Here is a 25,527-nt window from a genome sequence, read left to right on the forward strand (position 1 = left end):
CTTAGCAAAGTACCTTTACTGCCTAACAAATAAAAGTACACCCTAACCTTTATACAAAAACATAAAGCTAGACTCAAAAGTATCACAATTTTTATTTCCTTTTAAACCATTTACATGTTCACGGAATCAAATTTTTTCAAGAAATGCTGCATAAAACTTACAACAAAATTAAATACATGAGTAATCACAGTTTTCCAAATGTAACACTGATACTGATTTATGAACTATATAGTATGATTCAGCTATATCTATACTCCAAATTCAACTATAAAACTGAGCAAGTCTAAGGAGCTAACATTAATATAAGCAGTATAATTTTACCATGTTATTTTCCAGGAAGTTCAGAAATAGCATACAATTTGTCTTTAAAAAGCACTGAACTAAGGCTATCCACTTCAGAAATGAGTGAGGGGTACAGGATATGCCCTCCCACAATAAACAACTAGACTAATGGACAAAATACACAGAGCCACTTCTTTCCACACCTTGAGGCAATGGGTCATGCAAAACTGTGATGTGCTAAAGAAAAGAAACAACCGAAGTATTCCTATCGGCTCCCTACTGTCTGGCTGGTAGCAGTTTGAGCACAACAGGCTCAGAAGGAAAACAAGTGAAATTCTGAATGTTTAGAATCTTAAGGGAGCTGAATTTTGTATGGCACAACATATGAGATTTTTAAAAGTTACACAGGAAGTAAGTGTAAGAAATCTGCAGGAGCCAGAAGACAACTAAACATTTTTAAAGTAGTCTAGAGCTTAGAACCAACAAAAATTTCTTTCAAAAGAGAAGTTTATGAAGAGAAGACTAGATAAGATGTGATAGCCGCAATGAAATATTACACTGCAATAAAAAGTAACAAGTTACATGTATACAAAATAGCAAGGACAACAGTGTTAATTGAACTGGTTACCTTGAAATGCACCACTAAAAAGAGACAGATTACTGTATACAGTGGTGCTGAATAAAATGGATGTACACATGTTAAGAATAGTGACAGGTAAGTAGAATCTAGTGTACGGTTATATGGATGTTTAATGTAAATTCTTGCAATTTTGCTGTCATTTTAATAAATGAGAAGATATGATAGTGTCAGAAAACTCCAATTCCACAACCACCTAGTAATAGCTGTTTCAAACAAGAATCACAGTAGGTGGCCACACTATGCTAGTAGTTTCCAAGTCTGAAAGGTCACAGTGTGTGTGACCTACAGACTTCCAACAGATTACTCAATTATAATGAATAAATGCTAATTTTAAAATAAAGAAAACTGTCGGGCGTGGTGGTGCACGCCTGTTATACCAGCACTTGGGAGGCTGAGGCAAGAGGATCTTTGCAAGTTCGAGGCCAGCCTGGGCTACAAAGTGAGCTCAAGGCCAGCCTGAACTGCACAGCGAGACCCTGTCTGAAAAAACAGACAGACAGACAGACAGAGACAGAGAGACAGACAGAAAGCAAGAAAGAAAATAAAGAAAACAATAAGCACCTAAGTAACTGTCAAAGTTTTAAATATATCTAAATCACTTTAAAGGCCTGTTAAAAACCACAGCCCCACACCCTAAGTTTCTTATTCAGAAATCTGGGACAAGCCTCAAAAATCTAACAAGTCTTAACAAATTCCTAGGCAATGGTGGTAGTCCAAGGACCACACCTGGACCAAACTTAGGCCACCAAAGTTAACATATAATAGAACCAGTAAAAGAACACAGTTCACTGTGTGCCATCCTGATCCAATGTCTTGAGAGACCATACTATTTTCTGTGATAGGTCTGCCAAAAATGCATACCTCCCATTCAATCATCAGAAAGTATCATACAAACCCAAACTGAAGGAAAAATTTCAAAACAACTGATTTATATTCTTCAAAAATAGTCATGCATGTACCACCACCAGTGGTGGGAATGTGTTAAGTTGCAGGTGTCAGATATTCTGACAGAGCAACAAAGAAGCTGACCAATAAGCTGCATATTCAACATGAAAAGTAAATTACTAAGGATCCTGAATCATCCGGAAAAAAATTAGAGTGTAGTATCTTTTAATACCTTTGAAGGCTTTTTTAATAATATTTTTTAGAAATACAGGAAAATAAGCAGGGTTAAGTTTTTAAAATTTTGTTTCACCTCTATTTTTGTGCTATTCTACCTATATATGACAACTTTTCAGTGTAGCAGGTCACAGGGTAAACTTTTAGAAGACATTCTAAATGACAAACTTAGCATATGTAGTACAATGCACATAATTCAAATGAAATGAAGAATTATTCCCAAGTTGATGCAAATGTTAGCAAAGACAGCTGCAGTATGACTGCCACCTGCTGAAGCAACTGGAAATATCATCAATTGCAAGAAACATAGTTAGCACTGTTAAGCCTTCAAAAGTTAATGAATGATAAGATTTCTAGAGAAAAATGGAAATACAATGAGATTTCAAGTTCAAGGCCAGCCTGGGCAACTTGGTGAGATCCTGTCTCAAAATATTAAATATTAAATAAATAAATAAATAATCAACCAACCAGACAACTAACTAGGGCTAGAGATTTAGCTCTGTGGTAAATCACTTGCCTTTCCCACGTAAGACCCTCGGTTCAATCCCCAGGGCCACCAAAAAAAAGTTAAGAGTACATCAACCCATAATCTCTCATCTTTTCCCAAATACCAACTGTTAAAAATAATACAGGCAGACATTTACTGTGTGATCATCACATAAGCAAAAGCTATAGTCAGTAGGTAAGGGTAAAAAGGACTGTGCAATCTACTGGAGACATTTAAGAAAAGCCTCAAACATGGAAAAGCACATGCTTTAAGGAAACAAAACCAACTTAAGTCTTATTTCAGTGTAATGTACCTCATTACATCACTGACTCCATTACTATCATACACTATAATATTTACACTGGTCATAAAGGAAGAGCTCATCATTTAAATAATAGTCTTGTTTTCTAAAGTCAAATGAAGAACTGACTTTAAGACAGTTGGGTTTTCAAGCAATAGTTTATGGGAGAAAAAATGCTAAAGAGGCGCTCCATGGGACATCAGAAGGTACCATAAAGTAGTTAAGAAGAAACTTTCATGCATACTTTTAAGAAACTCAATTTACAATTGTAATTAAGCCTTACATTCAGTGAAACAAACTTTTATTATTTACTGCACACATTATTTCTAGTAGTTTAAAACATATGTTACATAATTATAGCTGATTAAAAGACAGAGCTGAAGACTGCATAAGTCTGTCTCAGCAATATAATAACTTTTTTAACTTAAGCTAAACTCCAGAGCAACAAGAGCTTGAACCACATGGAAGAATCCTTAAATAATTTAACTTCTAAAACATTTTTTATTTGTGGTAATTATACAACCTCTGCAATATGCACATTCATTACACAAAGAGAAATGCCTTTAGGACACAAAATAAATCAGATTATAAAAATCAGTCAAAAGCTTCAAGATTATATATCTTCAGAATCTGTCTATGCTGAGATCTATGTAAATTGCAGATTTTAATCTAACTGGAAAAGGAAAATCAAGTTGAAATGGGAACATGTGCATGCATCTGTATATGTGCATAAGACCTGTATGCTTGGATACACACAAGTTGCCTTGTGTTTTTAAAGTTTTGCTTCTTGAGGAACAATCAGTTCCATGAGTTCTGACAGACCTACTCATCTAAGGAGCTGCTACTACATTAAAGACAGACTCTCTCCGCATCTCAGAAGTCCCCTCATGCTCTTTTATGCCAAGTGCCCTACCCTGTGCCCTAGGTAACCACTAATTCCTCTCCTTAGATTTGCATTTATCAAATACTACAGAAACAGAATCAAAGTCATGCCAAATTTTGTTTTCACTTAGTAAATTGTTTTGGAGAGTCAACCATTTTGTTGTTGGTATCAGCAATTAATTCCTTTTTATTGTTGAATAGGATCCAGGTACGCCAAAGTCCATTATCCATTTACCAGTTGATGGACATTTGAGTTGTTTTCAGTGATTACGAATAAAGTTGCCACAACTGTTCTACACATACAGAGGCCTTTGTGCACACATACATTTTCCCTTGGAGTCTCAGGAGTACGGATGCTGGGCTGTACAGTGAGTATATGTTTAACTTAAGAAACTGCCAAACCAGTTTCCAAAGTGGACATAGCGGCTAAGCATGGGAGTTCTAGTTGTCCCATGTCCTTCCCACTTGTCACTGTCACTATCTGTTTGGTTCTACTGTTAGCCAGTCTAACAAGGTTGCAATGGTATCTCACTGTGATGGGCATTTGCATTTCCTAATGACTACCGCTGTGGGGCATCTTTTTTTATGCATACTGCCATTTTTGAAATGGATAAAACGTGTATTCAAAGATTTGGGGCATTTTTAATTGAAATTTTATCAAGACACCTATGCTTTTTAATAGTTAACAAAGAAACACTAAAAACTTTGTGTATTTTAAGCCACTTAGAACTTATAAAGATTCAACAAAAATATAAAATCCCGCCTTGCCTCCCCAATTCACAATATCCTCTTTATCATCCCCCATCCCAATTACAAGGTGAAAAAACAAGTAGAAGGAAAAACCAGTCAACTCTCTCCTTTTGCTTACTCTGAAAGTGAAAATCTCAGGAAAAGTTACCTGCTTACTTCTAGAGTCAGGAAATCAAAAGTTTTCCTGTTTTTCACAAGTATTTGATAGGGCCGGGGATATAGCTCAGCAGCCCAAGTGCCTGCCTAGCAAGCATAAGATCCTGAGTTCAATTCCAGGCACCAAAAAAAAAAGTTGCAATTCTTCAAGTATTTGATGAAAACACATTCTTCCCTCAGTATAAGCCAGGAACACAAGTGAATGATTACTGGCAACACTTACAGAAATAATTAAAATGTATTTTAACAAGATGTGTATATTTTAAAAGATAGTAGTCGGGTGTGGTGGCACACACCTGTAATCCCAGCATGTTGTAGGCTGAGGCAGGAGGATCACTGCAAGTTCAAGACCAGCCTGGGCTATAAAGTGAGCTCAAGGCCAGCCTGAACTGCACAGCTAGACCCTGTCTCAAAAAGACAAAAATAAATTAAATAAATAAATAAAAAAATAGTGCAGCTGGACATGTGGCACATGCCTGTAATCCCAGCATCGGGAGGCTGAGGAAGGAGGATCATTTCAAGTTCAAGACCAGCCTGGGCTACACAGTGAACTCAAGGCCAGCCTAAACTGCATAGTGAGACCCTGTCTCAAAAAGGTAGTATAAATTAGGTGGTAGAGTGGTCCCCCATGCACAGCTCAGCAGGAGGCCTACACTATTCCGCCAAGTACATGCCTTCACCCATGCTGTGGCTAAGCACAACGACTTAGCTCTACTATAAGAAACTGGCGAGCCTGATAGCATCACACAGAATACTGAACGAATTTCTTAACTTCTCTCAGCATAGTTTCTCATCTCAAAATGGGAAGAGAAATCACTACTTCATTGAGTTACTTTATGGAATTAAGGTTCAGAGTTCACACTAATACATAAATAACAGTTACTATGGTTATGACTGTAATCCTTCACCTTTAAATTCTTGAATCACATATGTAAGCCAGACCAAAAAAATGTGCTTTTCACAAACCTAAGCAAGCTTCAGACAGGAGGTAACATCTATACACAGCAGACCCACTGAAATGAATGCAGAGCCCTGACCCCATGAGAGAAGTCTCATGCAACCACATTAAAGAGTCCTGGAGTTTACAACTGAGAAGGGCATTTATAGGCCTTATATTCTGTCTCAGCATTTCATATGCCGTGACACTTCTCAAAAGAAACCAATCCATTCACTCCTGGTTTTTATTGGCAGCTTATTTTCCTCTAAGATTCTATAGTGGTGCTTTATATGAGAGCTATGCTTTGCAAGTCTCAATGACATTTTTTCAACTTCCCCGCCTGCCATCTTCCCAACTGGGCTAAACACAGAGCAACTTCCTAAATTTCCTGTTAAGAGGTGCATCTTGTTTTTACCAGAAAACTCAAGTGGTATCACAACACTAGCTCTTGCACTGATGAACCAGCCTGGACACATATGTGCAAGATTATTACATTTTTATGATAGACATTCTATAGGACTTTTCCATGAATCAATATATGAAATACATCTCTTTCCTATTTTCGAGTCTGTCTGAAATAAAGTATGGAGAGTTCATGTTCTTCCCACCCAAGGAGGCACAGTAGCATAGGATGGACTGCAAGGTCAAAGACAGCTGAGATGTGAGTACTCTGCTTCCCAGCTCCAACATATGCCAGCTACCCTTCAGAAAGGGGTCTCTCTAAACCGTTAGTTTTCTCACCTACAAAATGGTGAAAATACCATTTATCTGACACACACGTTTGGTTATACAGCATCTAGTGCACAGTTGTCTAATGCTAGCCCTTGGAATAAGTAAGAGTCCAGTGGTATGTAAGTATGATGTTGGTTTTTACTTCCTTAGACCTAAGACAACCCAAATACAATCTTCATTTCACTACTGCCTTCCTACTTCAGACTAGGAACCAGCCACATCTAACTATACTTCAATCAGATTTCTCACCACTTTCCCAAAACTGCTCTAAACACCACAAATATGACCTCCCACTTGCTAAATCCAAAGGTCAAACTTCAACCTTCACCTTCATCTTTCTGCTGCACTTGACAGAGCTTCCTGCATCTTTCTTCTTGAAGCTTTTCCATCCCTTCTTTCCATGACAGTCTATGCTCCCGGTTTTCTTCAAACCTGCTCTGTGCTGCTAACTCTGCTCCTGACCACTAAATGGTAGAGTGATCCGTGGCTCCATCTTTGGCCATCTTCTCTGTGCTCACTCCCTCAATGACTATTAGTATCCTGAGCATACATTTATTTCTGTTTATTCTCTTCTGAGGTTCAGATGCCTGCATGACATCTCTACTGGGAGCCCTAAGAGACACGTCAAACTTAAAAATGCCTCAACGTGAACTCTTCATCCACTCCTGTACACTAAGCTGGAGCCGCAGCCCTGCAATCTCCTCCGAGTTGCCCAGACCATAAGCTTCATAGTTAACACTACCCTCCCCTCCTTTTCTCATGCCCCACATCCCATCTGTCAGCAAATCCTACAGGTTATACCTTCAAAATATATCCAGGACCCACCTACTTCTTTCCATCTCTACTACTGCTATCCTAGTGCAGACTGCCTCTGCTGCACGTGTGTCCCTCCACAGCCTTCTAGCAGGTTCTCTCCCTGAGTCTATTCCTCTGCTACACCTTGTCATGGAGTCTGAGTGACATTCATTCCACAGTAACAACCCAGCTTCTCCAGACACCACACTATACACCTTCTGTTCCCTTTGCACTGCTCTTCACATACCTACAAGGCTCTTTTTCCCAAGTATCTGCTTGGTTCACACACTCACCTCCACCATATTTGGCTCAAAGGTAGTTCATGATGGGGTTCAATCCCACTCTTTGCTACCGTATTTTTTTTCCACCCTGCATAATATACTTATTATGCTTAAGGTTAATTATTTGTTTTCCCACTCTATGTAGGACTTTCTCTCTTGTTTATTGACACATCTCCCAAAGCAATTAAGAGTCATGGCTGCCACTTATCAGAAGCTCAACAAGTATTTCCTGTAACTGTAAAGTTCATAGTTCAAACCAATATCACCAGCTCCCATTATCCTTCCAATAAGACAGTCTGGAAAGAACCCATCCAAATGGGTTCAATATAAATACCGGAACTACTTCCAGGCTCCGCCTGAGATGCTGAGGGCTAGCACTAGACAAAAATCTCAGTGCCTCAATTATTCTCTTCCTCGCCACTCCAAACTCCCTCAACACATCTCCACAGCCAGTGATGCCTTCCCAGCTCACTCTTGGCCAACTGCCTCAAGCCCTGCTTCAGAGAAACACAGAAGCCATTATGTAAGTTTTATGGAATACCCTCCATTTTCTTGCCATAAATACAGCAGGGACTCAATGAATATTTGAGAAAAATGAGAAACTGACAAACAGAAAAAAGTAAAATGCTTTGCCCCAAATCCCATAGCTAACAATGGAAATACCAAGGTTTGATCTTGGGCCTGACTTATTCTAAAACCATGGCATTTTCTCCTAAGCCACACGACAAACCAACCTACCTCCCACCTCCTAAAATCCTCATGCAACAAACCAACACACCCCTACCTCTTCAAACCTCCTCATGAAAAACCAATATATCATATCCTTCAACTCTTAAAATCCTCTGTGGTTTCAGGTTCAATGTGGTAAGCTAATGAGTTCTATTCCTCTGGAGACTTCAATAAAACAGAAGTACAGAAGCCAAAAACTGATATATCTATAACAATAAAAATAAGAAAGAAAAGAGTCACCAGAAGGTGAGAATCTAGCAAATATCTGTGTTGGATGCAGTGATGTCTGACAAAGACAAACAACTAAGTCTTGAAGAATGGCTGCACTTCTGGCCATGAATTTTTTTTGTTTGTTTGTTTGTTTTTCTCTGGCACCAGGAACCGAACTCATGACCTTGCGCTTGCCAGGCAGGCGCTTTGCCGCTGAGCTAAATCCCCAGCCCCATGAAATATTATTGAGGGCTAACACAAGCCAGGGGTGAAACTAGCTCAGGATGATACAGTATTTTTCCTCAGATAAAAACCCAAGGGGTGTTTCTCTAGAAAATAAAGCAAAGGTTTCTGACATGGGTACTGACATCCTTGGAGTAAAACACCCCTCACCTAGTTATTTGGGGTCCACAGCATCGGAATACACTGAAGCAAACCACTTAAGCTCTGAATTCCCATTAGGGCACAGGTCTAATGCAAGTGAGTATCACCTCTTGCTTCTTACTCACTTGCTGACAACCACAGGTAACCAGACAGATGAGAAATACTTTTAGAAAGACCAATAAATATCAAATAAAGAAAAACTGACCTTGGAAGAAAGAGCTAAGGTGGGAAAGCTGGAGAAAAGTTAAAATAGACAAAGTCTTTCTAAGCACAGCTGGAGAAATATGTGAATCCATAAAGAAAAAACAGGTTCTCAAGAAAGAGATTCAAAATAACCAAATGATTCCTAAAATTAAAAACCATAAGCTGAGTTCAACCCATGAACAGACCTCAGACCACTTGGTTGATGGTACAGTTAAGACAAAAATGTGAAAAATGCCTGATATATAAAAGTAGTAACAAAAACATAAAAGTATGATGAAGGATAGAAAGACATGCTGGAATGGGAGAGAAAAGTCAATTTTTAGGGCAATACCATCTTTATCTTGCAAACAAAGGAATCTAGATTCTGACATACATCACTACACAAACAAAAGATAGTATTAAAATTACAACAGAATAATTTTAGAACAGCACTACACATTAACAATAACAGATTTAGAAAGACATGTGGGAATAGTATCAGTAAGCAGAATGTCCCTTAAAGTTGAAAAGCCACAAATTACAAGGTTTCACATCTAATCCATGTTTTGGAGATTAAGGTCAGGAAACCTCAAGTGAAAAATGGCTACAGAGAACAACTACAGACTGGAAGTAGGGCTTAAAAGGGGGACAAACAATTGCTTTCCATCCAATCTCATCTATTCCAACCTTCCTGATGTTTAATCATATAGACAAGTAAAAATGCCCCTCTAGTCCTTCCTCACTGCCCTCATCCAAGGCCCACAATGACTCCTCCTGTTAAGAACCCTTCAGAGGCAAACCTCTGTTCATCCTCCAGCTTCACTCTAAACATCTTTCCCACCTGTCACTGCTCTAACTACAATAAACCATATTCAAATGTCTCAAACACCGATCTTTCTTGCCTCTGAGCCTTTGCCTTTCCTCTTGACAGGGGCTACCACATTCTTATTCTTCAGGGTTCACCATGGACATCACACCCCTGGGAGGATTCTACTGACTGTTCAGTTAAGTGACTCAGTGATCATTTCCAACTCAATGTTTTCTTCTCACAGCATTCACTAGCCTACATAAACTACCACGCCCCCAAGGAAAAAAGACGTAAGTAAGAACAAGGCCCATGTCCACTTCGTTCACATCGGAAGTCTCAGTATAGTACAGTGCTCACCGTTCTAGACACTTAGGAAACACTGTTTTGCATAAAAGCTCCAAATCACATAGTTCAATCTATTTCAATTGTGCTCAGTGGTCATGGTGCTAAAAAGATACCTGTATTTCCAGAAGATAGTCTTCCTCTGTCCATTACCTTCCATATCCATTAGCCTTAAAAAATAATCTGCATGCATATTCCACCAACTTGATTCCATCCAAACTTTTCTTTCCTCTCCTAGAAGAAGGAGGTTCCAAAATACACCACTCCATCACAATTTTGCTCTCTAGTACACCTTAAAACAAAGCAGAGACCAAGAGCCAACCTTGTCAAGATTGACTGTTTTAGAACCACAGCCAACCTCCAGGGGCTCACCTGGACCACGAAGTTTATGATGGAGTGGTTGGGGGAGTATAGGGGTCTTAGAACAACCTCAGGAAACTCAGTGGCTGGCAAGGAAGACTTATCTATCACTTGCCCAGAATACAGGGTTAAGGGAAGAAGACAGCTGGGATGCTGTTAATGAGATTAATGTCCTGGGCCTCTGTATTTTCAAATGCCAGGTAAGATTTTGTCCTGGTGCTAAAAAGTTCCAATGAGCTAATAATGAAAAGGCCCACGATTATCAAGAGCTGCCTATCAATCTCATCTCCCAAGAGGGTTTCGTTCCACTGCATATTACATTAGGAATAAAAACTTTGTACAATCTCCAATAAAACCATCTACACCATACCAAGGCCAAGAAGAAACAGTTTTTTGTTTTTGTTTTTGGTCTTTTTGAGACAGGGTCTTGCTATGCAATTCAAGCTGGCCTTGAGCGCACTCTGTAGCCAAGGCTGGTCTTGAACTTGCAACAATCCACCTGCCTCAGCCTCTCAAGTGCTAGCATTATAGGTGTGTGCCACCATGCCAGGATAAGAAGAAATATTTTTATAGCCAATGCTGCTTAAACTTACAACTGATATTCTTTCTCTTGCTTGGACTTTACTAAGATAACTTATTTGTGATACACATTAAACACTATTCAGCATTTAGTGAAAACTGTGAGTTAAACAGAAAGGAAAGTAAAACTTTGCCCTCAAGGATTTCAGGAACAGATTTGCACCCAAAAAAGTAGAATATACTATTACAGAAAGAAATATGTAATGTGACCTGCACACAGTTGTATATAACACACAGCAATCATACCTGGCACAACACAGGAACAGAGAAGACTCCTTACAGGCCACAACGGGCAGGGAACTAAAAAAACAAAAGCAAAACGTCTAGCCCTCACTAGGAAATTAAAACTGAATGACATAATTTCCCTTCCCTAATACCTAGATACAGAAATATATTTGGGAAGAAATAAGAACAAAGGAGGAAAGTGAAGAAATAAGAACAAAGGAGGAAAGTAAAGAAATAAGAACAAAGGAGGAAAGTAATACTTTATATTAAAAATAATATAAAGTACCACATGGACATGAATAATCTCAGCTCCTACTCCAAAAACACTTGCCAACATCAATTTCAATATAGTTATATATTATCAGGAACTCTGACTGCATAAATTCCAAGTTCATAAGGCATTTACCGTGGCAATATATTGGTAAGATAACTGCCAGGCAAGTATGGTGGCAGATGCCAGTAATCCCAGAACAATAACATGCCAACGCACGAGGATAGAAAGTTAAAGCACAGTCCAAGAAACTTAGCACAACTATCTCAAAACAAAAGAGTAAAGGGCTGAGGATATAGCAGTACAAAAGGTCCTAGGTACACTCCTCACTAACACATACACATACACACACACACACACACACACACACACACACACACACACACACACATCCTCAGTTTACCACCAGACCTAGCAGAAAGATCAGGCTCTGGGCATAAAGACAAACTAGGGTACACACGTGGGTCTATAATTTCCCATCTGTGGACCCGGAGCTAAGTTCCACAAGTTACAAATTAAAAAACTACACGTCTGCTAAAAATTACAAGTCAGCTAAGTTCTACAAGTTACAAATTAAAACACTGTAAGTCAGCTAATCTATTTAAAAATCGGTTTTATGCTTAGTTTAATGGGAAAAAGTCACCAAATAATAATTGCTAACAATTCTGACTGCTGATCACATCACACACATCTCATAGCATTTTCACAATAATCCTATAAGGAAGATTTTATAATAGTCCCCTTGGTCAGATGAGAAAATTAACTTTGGGTAGATTAAATAATTTGAATAAAGTTAAACTTTAGTATACTAGCCCCTCCATACAACATTTCATTTTCTACAGTTTCAGTTACCCATAATCAACCATAGCCCAAAAATATTAAAAGGAAATTTCCAAAAATAAATAATTCCCAGACTTTAAACTGTATGCCATTCTGAGTTTTCTGATCATCATCCCAACCAGAACATGAGTCACTCATTTGTCCAGTGCATCCCATGCTATATACTATCTACCCTTAGCCACTTAGTAGCTGTCTTGCTTATTAGATCAACCACCTTGATACTGCACATGCTTGTGTTCAACTAACACTTATTTTACTTAATAACAGCCTCAAAGTACAAAAGTAGTGATACTGGCAGTTCAGATATGTCAAAGAGAAGTTGTAAAGTGCTTCCTTTAAATGAGAAGTTGAAAGTGTAAGAAGCAATTTTGAAAGAGAGGAGGGTCACAATCATTTAACTTTTATTACAGTACATGAAAATTATAATTGTTATAACTGTTCGACTTTATTATTATTAATCTCCTACCATGCCTAATTTATAAACTAAACTTTATCAATGAAGTTTATGCATAGATAAAAGCATAGTATATTTGTGACCTGGTACTATACCCATCCACTGGTGGTCTTGGAAAATATCCCCTAGAGGCGAAGGGAACTACTGTAAATAAACATCTAAGCCAAAATCTGAATCCACAGACCATAAGAATAAGGTACTGGTAATGAAAACACTCACTCTAAAGCCAGATTGAGTCTAAATCCATGTATTTTGTCTTATGTATAATGTGAGATATGTGAGAATAGTAAACCTTACTCATAAAGTTATTGCAAGGATTCAATTAGTAATTATCACTTAAGGGTGTTCATAATATTCAAACAGTATTCTAAGCACTGTTACTGCTATTAATCAGTATATACTGCCTGCTTATACAGAAAAATAATATAAAGTACCTAAGAATTCTTTCCTCATCTGTCCTACAAAAATCAACTGTCTTTTGCTTGTTACTGTATGTCAAACACTTTAAAACAGCTGAAAGAGAAATGAAAAAAATAAGACACAAGTATAGCAAAAGAATTATACTCACAGCTCAAAAGGCAGCAATAACTCCATGAAAAAAATCTAATGACAACTTTAAAAAATACTCCTAGTTTCTCTACTTTTCATTGCAGTCCAAGAATCTGAAAGAGACAAGATATATATATATATAAAACCATCTGCTGTTACAAAGTTCTACTGTGTTCATCATCAGTCAACTCCTACATGCCTACCATGCAAAATGCTAGACCTTAAATGAACAATAAAAAAGTATCCACAGCCTGGGGCTGGGGATTTAGCTCAGTGGCATGCACGAGGTTGTGAGTTCGATTCCCGGTACCACAAAAAAAAAAAAAAAGTATCCACAGCCTGTATTCAAGCCCACATTCTACTTGAATAAAAAGCCATGAAGTAGCTGAAAACTATTAAAACATCAACAAACATAAATTAATCTGCCAATAAGGCAGCTAGTAAGTTCAGGGTAAGAGAGCAATCAGAACCTACACAATCATTTCACTCCTTCCCACTAAAATTATACTAAAGAGATATTTAAAGAATTTTTTTAACTAAACACGGGCCAAGGAGAATTCAAAGGAGGAAAAAAAATCTCAAACTTGTGAAGCTCTAAGAAAAGCTCTAGCACAGACAAAAACCAAAACAAGTAGGAAAAAAAACCTAGAAGAGAATAAAAGATTAGAAGCACAGTGAATGACTCAGCAGGTCAGCTGCAGCAAACACAGAGCACCAATTCTATTTCTGCAGCAGGATGTGATCAGCAGCACTAGATGCAGATGGAACTAGGGGTGAATAAGGTGGAGGCACAAGGAAAATGAGAGTGAACTGAAGGCAGTCCATGTACAATGAGAGCCTCAAGGTCATACCTTTCAGTGGCTTCCTCTCCCCTACCCTGACAGAAGGCTGAAGGGCCACTGTCTGGAAAAAGCTGAGGTCAGCCTAGCCAAGTATACTGAACAGAGGTAGACTGAGTTCACTGAACACCGATTCCAGCTATCCTACCTGCTCCCCGCACACTGAGCTCCCAGAGGTAGGATACTCATACCAGGAAAGAGGCTATCAGAATGTTCTTGGAGAATCTGATCAGCCTAAAAGACTAAGATACCAACATGGGATTCCCCAACAAATGGCCCTTCCAGAATATCCTGACACAAAACTCAAAGTCAAAAGGCCTCACCACATGCTTAAAGCTTCCAAATAATTTTGGGTTCGTCACAAAGAAATACCACCAGATGTGTGAAAAATGCTTTAACACAGAAGATAGATGAACACAGACAAGAGCAGAGAGGGCAACTTGGAAGAAATACAAACTATACAAGCTATCAATAAAAGGGCATCACAGCCATAAAAGAAATGTAGGATGTTCTTTCAAAAAGAATCCTTGAGCCAGGAGTGATCACCACCAAGTTCCAGGCCAACCTGGGCTACAAACGCAAGTTCAAGGCCAGCCTGAATTATATAGCAAGACCATGTCTTTAAAAAAAAAAAATTCTTAGAATTCTTAAATTAAATTAAAATACCAGACTACTAAAATAATAAATTATTTCTCTGAAATGAAGACATCTCCCTGAAAGTAGAACAGAAAAAATAAAATGGTAGGAGAGGAAAGCAGAAAATGAAAATATATTGAAGTGAAAGTGTAAGAAAGTCAGACAACTTGTTAGGGTGAACAGTCAGAATAACAAGACTTCCAAGAAAAAGGGAATAATAAAACAAAAACTCAAGACCAAAAAAAACCCCAAAAATGTTTCCAAGAATTGAAGAATACAAGCTGTCAGAGAAGGCTTCACTGAATATGGACAACAGTGATTAACAGATCCACTCTAAGGCACACCATGATGACACCTCAAAATACTTGGACAAATTATAAAACTCTTAGGTAAGGTTCTAAAGAAGACTGAAGAGAAGTTACACAGAAAAGGTTAGGGAGTAAATCAGTTTAGAATCAGAAAAGAGTAACATGAAAGCAAGATCAGTACTTTTTAAGTTACGAAGGAATAAGTGCCATACAGAATTCTACACCTAGCCAAATTACCAATTCAGCTGTCAGTCAAGGACAGTCTCAAAAGCACCCTCTCTCAGAAAGCCACTTGAGAAAGTCCTCCATCAAAATGTAGGCAATGCTATGTGTGGTGGCACACGGCTATAATCCCAGCTACTCAGCAGGCGGAGGCTGAGGCAGGAGGATCACAAGCTCAAAGCCAGCCTAAGCAACTTAGGGAGAACCCGTTTCAAACTAAAGAGGGATGGGAATGTAGCTCCCCAGAACCACAACAAACGTGATATGAAATACAGAAAACAAGAGCTCCAATGAAGAAGAGAGAAGGAAAATTCAGGACAAGGATGAAGAGAGATGCCACAATGATTGCTGTAAACCAGGTGACACAGTCCAGAGTAGAGCAGCATACTGGAGAGAAGGATGCTGAAGAAAGCGGTCTCCACTTTGCCCAAAGACCCTGTACAATCTGGTACAAGTGACAACCCTCAGGCTGATGTGCTCCACCAAAATGAAAATCTCAACCAAGAAAGAAAAAGAGACACCATAAACAAAACCTAACTCTGGAGAAAAGTGAATAGATGACAGCAACAGATTACAAGCCTCAAGAACAACCAGCACAGGAGGGCACATCTCAGGAAAATGTCTCCCAAAAATAAAATATGAAGAACACACAAGTTGATATGACAGGCCTCATGGAAAACACTAAAATACTATTGATAACTACGGGAAAAATAAGCAACAGGCACAAAAAGAATAAATATTACTGAGGGGAGGAAAGAAGAGACAGATTAATTTAAAAAACAAGGAAAAGTACTACACTGTAAGAAAGTATACTATACTATACTATACTATAAGCCACAAAAGTGAATATATACATAAGCATGATAATAAAACTACCAAATAATACTGTAAAAACTATAGTTATGTTAGGTGTCTAAAGGAGGAGTTAACCTCAGTTTGTCATTTTCCAGGCTCTTTGATACTATTGGTATTGCTGTTTGTATCACTTTAGCCAAAGTGACATAACTGTTCTAACCAACTGTTCCTCCCGGACTTCCAAGACTGAGATTGCTAAGGGTCATAAAAAATACTATACGCCAGTGCCAAAAAACCAGGGGCTGGGGCAAGTAGGGAGGGGGAGAGGGAGGAGTAGGAAGGAGGGAGGAGGGAGAGGAGATGGGGGAGGAGAGAGGGGAGAGGGGAGAGAGTGGAGAGGAAGAGAGAGAGAGAGAGAGAGAGAGACAGAGACAGAGAGAGACAGAGACAGAGAGAGACAGAGAGAGAGACAGAGAGAGAGAGACAGAGACAGAGACAGAGACAGAGACAGAGACAGAGAGAGACAGAGAGAGACAGAGGAGACAGAGACAGAGACGACACTTTTAATGAAGATACAACCCTAGGTAAATTCATTACTTTCTTCTCATTGCTGGGACAAAATACCCTACACCCAAAATTAAGGAAAGAAAGGTTTATTTAGCTCAGTTTGTGGAGGTTTCAGTCCATAATTGGCTGGCTCCAAGGCAAGGTGACATGGCACAGGGGCAACACTTCAAGGTGGCAGAAGACAGCAAAAGCAGCAAGAGCAAAAACTGGAGAGAGCAAGCCTCTTTTCCTCCTGTATACTGTATGTCGGCTTTCCACCCATGCCATCTCAGTGTCCTCCCCTTCCACAAGCTCAGGATGTTTACAAAGTAAGGACCCTGGCCCTCTGTTAAGTTAAACTTCTAAACTTCTCAAGTTGACATAATGTATAAACCATTACACCACACTTCCAACTAACCAAAGGCAAACCCAGCGAGCAAGGAGGTGGAACAATTCCAAACCACCCACATGAGCTCTCTGAAGTAGAAACAGCAGAAGTAACAAAGCAGAGAATAAGGCTCTAGAAAAAAAAAAAAAAAAAAATTTAAATCAGAATATCTCAGATACAGAATACTGGAATAGATGGTCTTTATCTTAATTTGACAAAAGCCATCTATGACAAACCAAAAGCCAACATCATACTAAATGATAAAAACTGAAAGCTTTCTCTCTAAAATCAGGAACAAGACAAGGATGTCCATTGTTACCACTCTATTCAACATAGTTCTGGAAACAGCCAGAGCAACTGGACAAGAGAAAGAAATAAAAAGAGTAAGGATAGGAAAGGAAAAGTTAAATTATCATTATATGTGGATGACATGATACTCTACATAGAAGACCCCCAAAACTCCACCAAAAGACTTCCAGATTTAATAATCAAATTCAGTAGCATAGCTAGTAGATACAAAGGCAACACTCAAAAATCATCAGACTTCTTTTGCACAAATAACAACTCATTGAAAAAGAAACACCTTTCATAACAGCATCCAAATGATATAAACCTGGTTGGAACTGAGTTGCCAATACCTTCTCCCACTCTAGTTTGCCTTCAATTCTTCTAATAATGTCTTTTGATAAACATGACATTCTATCTTTAAAGTAGCACAATTCATCATTCTTTCTTTTATGATTTCTTATTGTTTCTAGACCAGAGGTGGCGAATCTATGGCATGCATGCTACAGCAGGCTGTTTATATCACTGAAAGCTCTAAACGGTTTGCCATCAATGGTGTAGACATATGAAGGTATTATTCATCATCATCCTCTAAAACTGAGCTGTCCACAATAGTAGCCACCAGTCACATGTGAGGGAGCACTTCACATATAACTAGTCCAAAGTGAGATGTGAGTATAAAATACACACTGAACTGCAAAACTTTAAACCACTCTTAGAAAAAGTGCCAAAATCTTACACTGATTTCATATTAAAATGTATTTTGGCTGCTATTGGGTAAAATACATTATTGTTATCAACTTCATCTGTTTCTTTTAATTTTTTTTATTAGTACATGTTTGCAGTACAGAATGATTACATTCATTGTGGGGAATTACTACATGTACCATAAATAATACATCTCAATCCCCCCTTTACCTCCACCTCCTTTTTTAAAAAAACTTTGGTTGCTAGCATCAGATTCATTTATCTACTTTGTAAGTCCTTATCAAGTTAATTATCATAAACACCTGCTACTTTATTTTTAAGTAAGACTTCTATAAAATTTTAAATTTATGGCTCATACATTTTATTGACCATCACTACTGTACCAGCTTTTTTGTTTAATCCTTTACACTTCCTTTAGAAATCCAGTTAGATAGCCAGGCATGGTGGCACACACCCGTAATCCCAGCACTTGGGAGGCTGAGGCAGGACGATCACTGTGAGTTCAAGGCCAGCCTGGGCTACAAAGTGAGCTCAAGACCAGACTGAACTGCATAGTGAAACCCTGTCTCCAAAAGACAAAAAAAAGAAATCCAGTTAGAATTGAATTTTGCTCATTCTGTGGAAGCAATTATTGCATTTTTTTCCCAGACAAATAACCAAATTTTGGCCCAGCACCATTTATTGAAAAGCTGACCCTTCCTCGTTCTATAGTGTCACCTTCATCATAGGTCATCACAAAATACAGCATGACCCTACTGTTGAAGTTTTAAACTAAACAATAATTAACCCTAACATAACAGAGACACACAGTAGGGAGTAAAACTACAAAAAAACTGGAAAATACTGTCACAGAAGTTAAAATGATGTTTTAAGGAAAGGGAGCAAAGCTAGCCATTTCTTTTACCTGTCACTACACCCACATTTTAAATTTTATTTTAAAGAAAATTTTAAAAAACAATAACAAAATAACAATATAGACAAAAACAAAACAAAGCAAGAACAAAATGATACAGGGTTTCAAAACAGAATGATAGGAATTAACAGTGGTTGTTATATTACATATTGTTATCTTCAACAAAGTAAACACAAGAATCAGAGTACTCTATTCCCCTCAGAAATAATTTTTATACACACACTTACATTTCTGCTTTAGGTGCTCAAAAAGATATGTGCATGCTCAGAGAAAGATCTTTTAAAAATCTTTTTAAATTCTACTTGTGAGGTTTGTGGGGTATGGTTCAGTGCTTGTCTAGCAGATAAAAAAACCAAGGCATGATCTCATAGTTTAATATCCAATAAAATAGATTCCTCATAGTTTAATATTCAACAAAAAATTTAATAACCAAATAGATTCTCAAAGAATCCAAATAGAGTCTCACAGTTTAATATCCAACAAAAAGAGCTCAACTAACAAAAAGTACCTGGCATTATTTTAAAGGCAAAAATAAAAGCCCAGGAAGGAAATTTTAGGTGAAAAGCAGGAAAAGTTTTATTCTTTTAATTTTACAACCCAACTATTCTGTTAAGAAAATCTCCTGCTTTTTTCTAATTTACCAAGTACTATCTTTAAGCTGAACAATATGTGTAGCTTTAAAATTTTATTTAAGGTTCTGTCTCCAGCTCCAGCTGCCTCAGCTTGGCCTCTGTGGTCCCCTGCTTTGCAAAGATGCTGCCACTAGCAGTTACTGCCGCTGCCTGGTATGCTTCTCCAATTGAAAACTCAACTAAGCCCCGATGCAGAAGATGGCAAGGAGTAGACACCAGACAGTATACCCTCCCCAAGGAGCGGTGCCAAGGGCAGGGAGAACGCCACTTGGGCAGCTGGCCTGCCGGCCCACCAGCATGACAAAAGCTGAGGAAGACTGTTGTTCTGATACTGCCAAAGCAGGAGACGATGAGAATGGAAGTCCCGCAGAAACAAACCTGAAGGCACAACTCCAGATGTTATGAGCTCAGTGGGTGGTTGAACTTGTCCCAGGTGTAGGCAGTAGCACTGCAGAAATACCACCTTGCAGAGCAACAAGAAGCTCTCTGCTGAAAGGAGCAGCAGATGCCAAAGAAAACAAGAACTGGCAAAGGCCTCAAGAACCCTTCCTAAAAGCAGTAGAAGAACAAAATGGAGCTCTTTATGAAGCCATCAAGTTTTATCATAGGGCTATGCAACTTGTACCTAATACAGAGTTCCATATTACTTATATCTGGTCTCCAGAAGGTGATGGCATTGGAACCAGCTACGTTGAAGATGATGATGATAGAAAGATGGCAGATCTCTTGTCCTACTTCCAGCAGCAACTCATATTTTAGAAGTCTGTGCTCAAACTGTATCAGCCTGACCTTCAGAGTAGTCAGACACACTGTCCAGGAGATCCTGGTGTACATCTCCCAATGGGTGCTGTCTAATGACCTGGACCTCAGATCACTGGAGCAGTTGTCACTCATGTGCAGAGGATTCTATATCTGTGCTGGAGACGCTGAAGTGTGGCATCTGGCCTGCTTGAAAGCATGGGGCAGAAGCTATGTTAAACTTGTTCCATACTCGCCATGGAGAGAGATGTTCTTAGAAGGGCCTCGTGTTCAGTTTGATGGAGTGTGTATCAGTAAAACCACATAATTCGTCAAGGGGAACAGTCTCTTGATGGTTTCTACAGAGCCTGGCACCAAGTGGAATATTACAGGTACATAAGATTCTTTCCCAACAGCTATGAGATGATGTTGACAACCCCTAAGAAGCCTCAGTCCATTGTTCCCTGCTTATGAACTAGGAATACCAGAACCGATGCAATTCTACTGGGTCATTATTGCTTGTCACAAGATACAGACAATCAGACCAAAGTATGTGGTATAATACTAAGAATAATAGTATTATTATTAATAATAATATTATAATAGTATAATACTAAGTATAATAACTAAGAAGAAATAAAGAAAAACAACTTGATTACAAATGTACATGTTTTCGTTGTATACCCACACAAAAAGCAGAGCATAGTTTTCATGTGGGATTACAGCTGTGTTCCACTGGCCACCAGAGAGTCAACAAACTCATTTGGAACCATCATTCTTGTCACATTACTTACAAATCAACTGGTGAGACAGCAGTCAGAGCTTCTAAGATTGACAAGATATACACCCCCTTGTTCTTCATTGAAGTGCAGAGCTACACCACTTTCTCAGGTCTCTCTAGAGCCTCGGGCCCAGTTCCACCACTGTTGCATGAATAAAAGCATACAGCACAGCCAGGCGTGGTGGCACACACCTGTAATCCCAGTGATTAGGAGGCTGAAGCAGGAGGTTCATTGCAAGTTCAAGACCTGCCTGAGCTAAAGTGAGCTCAAGGCCAGCCTGAACTGCATAGTGAGACCCTGTCTCAAAAAAGACAAATAAATAAAATAGTATACAGGGCAAAAGAGCACCTAAATTTACACACACACACACACACACACACACATACATATATGGGACTAGAACTTATTTTAAATTGCTGGAATTATTTTAAAGAGTATAAATGTTGCCAGGAGTAGTGGCTCACACCTGTAATCCCAGCACTTAGGAAGGTTGAAGCAGCAGATTTGAGGCTAGCCTGGGCTACAAAGTGAGTTCAAGGTAGTGAAACCTAGTCTCAAAAACACCAAAAAAAAAAAAGTATAAATTAGTTTCTTTATTTAAAGAGATAGATGGTTCTTGGGTGTTTTGTTTTAAAACTGTAAGTTGCTTAAGTACATTTATCTGGTGAAAAACCTTGAAATGAGGTGTAAATTCCTGTTCTTTTTCAAGCAGATTTCTGTCACTTACATCATCTTCTGCTTGATCATCCTAATACTTAAACCCATCAGGAGAGAACTTCACAGGGTAAGTATTTTCTTTCCGAAATGGCATAGTGTCTTTGTAGTAAAGGCTCAAAATGTGAAAACCTGTTCTGGATTTGCTTGAAAATGTTTAACCAATAAAGATCATAAATAAATGCTTCTTTCATGGAAAAAAAATATTTCATTTACACAAACTTGCCATACTGCATGGCTCTGAAGACTGCATATGTGACAGCAAACTCATAATAAACATCTAAAGAAAACTCTGCACCAGCATCCAAGAATGCCAAAAGTCCATCAGTCCATAGTTTCTCGCTCTCCTTCTCCCAATACCTGCCCATGGCAAATGCTCTCTGGATGTCTTTTTCACTTTTCTCTATACCAGTGATGGCGAACCTTTTAGAGCTTTCAGTGATAATGAACAGCTGGCTGAGGCACGCATGCCATATGTTTACCACCACTGTTCTATACTATTTCTGAGGAACTTCTCTCACCCTCCACAGATGCAGCTACTATTTGTCTGATGAGGATTACTATATGTTAACTTCTAGCCCGTACTTCTTTTTGAACTGAGCCCTGTAAGACTACCTGTCCAACGGACCCTTCTACTAGAATATTCCTACAGGCTAGAGATCAGCAAATTTCTTCTGTAAAGGCCAGATAATAATTATTTTAGGTTCCATGAGACACATGGTCTCTTTTGCAACTATTCAGCTTTACCACTGTAGCACAAAAGCAACTGTATATGACATACTTATCCACAATTCAGTGTGACTGTTTCAATAAAAAGATACTTACAAAAGCAGATTTGACCCACGATCTGCAGTTTGCCAAGCCCTGCTATAAACCACTGATGCCAGTGTACACAAAACTTAGGCCCTGCTTCTCTTTCCATTATACTTCACAAATACTCCTCCTGCTATGAATACACCCTCTTATCACAGAGAATGGCCTATGGCCTACAACTGTCTCAACTCTGTCCATCTGCTGTGCTCTGTACTAAAATAAGGGAGTAGCTGGTCTTCAAAAATCACCTCTCAAGGAATTATTCCTGCTACACAGTTCAGGCAGTTCACATTTATTTAGAAGAGATATCTAATTTTCCAAAGTCATACAAGTACTGACTTAGCCAAGAGAAAACCAAGCTCAGGTATGACTAACTCCCAAAATCATGCCCTTAAACACAACCTGTCACCTAATCCAGTTTCTATCTTCAGCTCTTCCACCTCACTGACCACTCATATCCAAGACCTTTCTAGTAAGTGTGGAATCCATCTGTCCTCTCCAACCCCACTATCATGAACTTAGTTCAAGTTATACTGCTCCAACAATCTCCAAACTGGTCTCTTATAATGGTGTCTCCTTCAATTCAACTTCAACAGTACCAGAATAACCTTTCCTAAAATGAATTATGCCACTTGTTTCAGTCCTTAATAGCTCCCATTACTTGACAGTAGGATTCCTTTGCTTTATAGTAGCTTGCCAACTCTGTTCCCTATTCTGCACAAAATATACCTTCTAAGCCTTTATTTACTCCTGATATGCTTCATCCCCATCCATCCTATTCCACCTAAAATGTTCCAAGAGGAAAGATGGAAAGAGGATAGAGAGGATTCTGCTGGCAGACACACAAATAAACATGAACACACACACACACACACACACACACACACAACCAGAACCAAACCACTGATGTCCTACTTCATTTCTGAACACTCCTCATTCCCTTTCTATAGTAAGATCATAATTAATTCTTCTTTGTGTCCTGCTATTACTTCATACAGCCAAGCCTTAACTTAACTTATGCTAGTTCTTCTGCCTAGAAGGCTCTTGCTTTCCTCCACATAGCTTATTCCTAGCCCTTCAAACTTCAAGTATTACCAGGAAGCCTTCCACACCCCTCTTCCACTCAAGATTGATGTGGGTGCACTACCTTGGGTAGATATACCTCTAGCACAAAATTCATTCCACTGTACTACACTCAATCGCTTACTACTCTCTTTCCCTCATATGACTGAAGAAGCTATGGAGATCACTTCTCATTTAGCTATCGCTTTTCAGAAGCAAATACAATGCTTGCTACAATAGTATATGCAGCCAGACACAGTGATGCACACCTATAATCCCAGCTACTTGGAGCTTGAGGCAGAAAGATTATAAATTCAAGCCCTCCTGAGCAATTAAGCAAGACTCTGTCTCATATTTTTAAAAAAATTTAGAAGGGATTAGGGGATATAGCTCAGTAGTAAGGCACTTACCTACCATGTCAGGCCCTGGATTCAACCTTAGTACTGGAGTAGGGAATACCATATATAAAGGCAAACCTTGTTTTGTTTGGTTTTGCTTTCCTTTGTTTTTGTTACTCGTGTACTGAATATCTATTTTACATGCCTGGTATCATTCTTCAGAACTAGAATTCAAAGGCACACCAATTTATTTGCCCCAAAAGAGTTTAAACTATGCTTTACTCCCAAGAAAATATTCTATACTGTATTCTTTCTCCCCCAAAGACAAAAAGTTCACCAAGAGCATACACAGCTTTTGACAGTCCATCCAGTCATCACTAATAGATACAACCCCCAAGACTTGATGACATCTTTTGGGTATCACATGCATTATCTAAGAGTATTAGCATGGGCATTAGGAAAGCTGACTTCTAGTAATTTCGGGGGGAAAAATACTACTTTTGTACAAAATACCAACTACTGAGTTCGACATTTGTTAACCATGTCATCTCTCTTTGTGTGATCTTTCAGTACTGATGCCCATGAATCCTACACTCCAGCAAAACTAAACTATTTTCAGTTTACACAGCAACTTATGTGCTCTCTCACATCTCTATGCCATATGCTGCTCCCTCTACCTGGACCTCCTTCCATGGCTAACCTAGAAGCACCTGTGACCCCACTCCCACCATCAGATGCCTCTCTCTTGCACTCCTAAGCATGACTTTTCTCAGCATAGCTATTTACTGAATGGCTGACACCCACCATGATTTGTACTAGGCATCAGATATACAGTAGTGAACACAGATGTGGCCCTGACCCCCAAAAAGTGACTATGTAGCTTCCTGCTTAACACACTTACTAGAGTGGACATTAGATCTTGCCCTGTCAACCTCTGGCTCCAACTACATTGGAAGATTCTAGGAACAGTAACAGCCTCTTTCTGCTCTGTAGCCTCCACAGCCCTGTAGATAATTTAACACTATTAAATAAAACCATGAGTATTATATGCATCATCTAAGAATATCAACCTGGGCATTAGGAAGTAAAACCAAAGTGAAGGTCAAAAGGCTCCAATTGGTTGAAGCCAGAAGTTATTTATTCTTTAGGCTCTCTGCCTTTTTTGCCTCTTTTCAGCATATAAACCTAAAAATATCATTTGCTGAAGTATTCTGAGTCTCTTAGAATTGGTTTCTCCCTTTTTGCTAAATGCAAAGACAAACCATCCCAGTTATTCACCACGCCTGGTTTTTGCTAACCACTGTATTCTCAATAGTATGCACCATACCTAGAAAAGTGCCTATAGTACATGATACTCAATACACATTTACATGGTTTATGAAAGACTTAATGAATGGATAGGTAACTGGATATATAATATTGACTTTGAATACTTACTCACATTTTGGTAGGTGTTCACTGCTTTATTTTGTATTTTAAGAAGAATATATACAACAGTATTTGTTCTAGCAA

At 38.7% G+C, this 25,527-nt stretch overlaps 1 protein-coding gene and 1 pseudogene across 11 annotated transcripts in view; one reads left to right on the top strand and one right to left on the bottom strand.

Annotated features, from left to right (window-relative positions):
- Positions 1-25,527, bottom strand: part of Ptk2 (protein tyrosine kinase 2) — a gene marked incomplete at its 5' end in the record, with an annotated part of 284,866 nt that overhangs the window by 232,586 nt on the left and 26,753 nt on the right. For 10 of the 11 annotated variants that reach the window (XM_013521321.1, XM_013521320.1, XM_013521323.1 and 7 more), the window contains 1 exon segment: positions 13,316-13,409. 11 annotated transcript variants of the gene reach the window in all.
- Positions 19,860-21,244, top strand: LOC102004575 (annotated as a pseudogene).

The sequence above is a fragment of the Chinchilla lanigera genome, unplaced genomic scaffold, assembly GCF_000276665.1.
Source record: "Chinchilla lanigera isolate Chin_1 unplaced genomic scaffold, ChiLan1.0 scaffold00060, whole genome shotgun sequence".
Classification (NCBI taxonomy): Eukaryota; Metazoa; Chordata; class Mammalia; order Rodentia; family Chinchillidae; genus Chinchilla; species Chinchilla lanigera.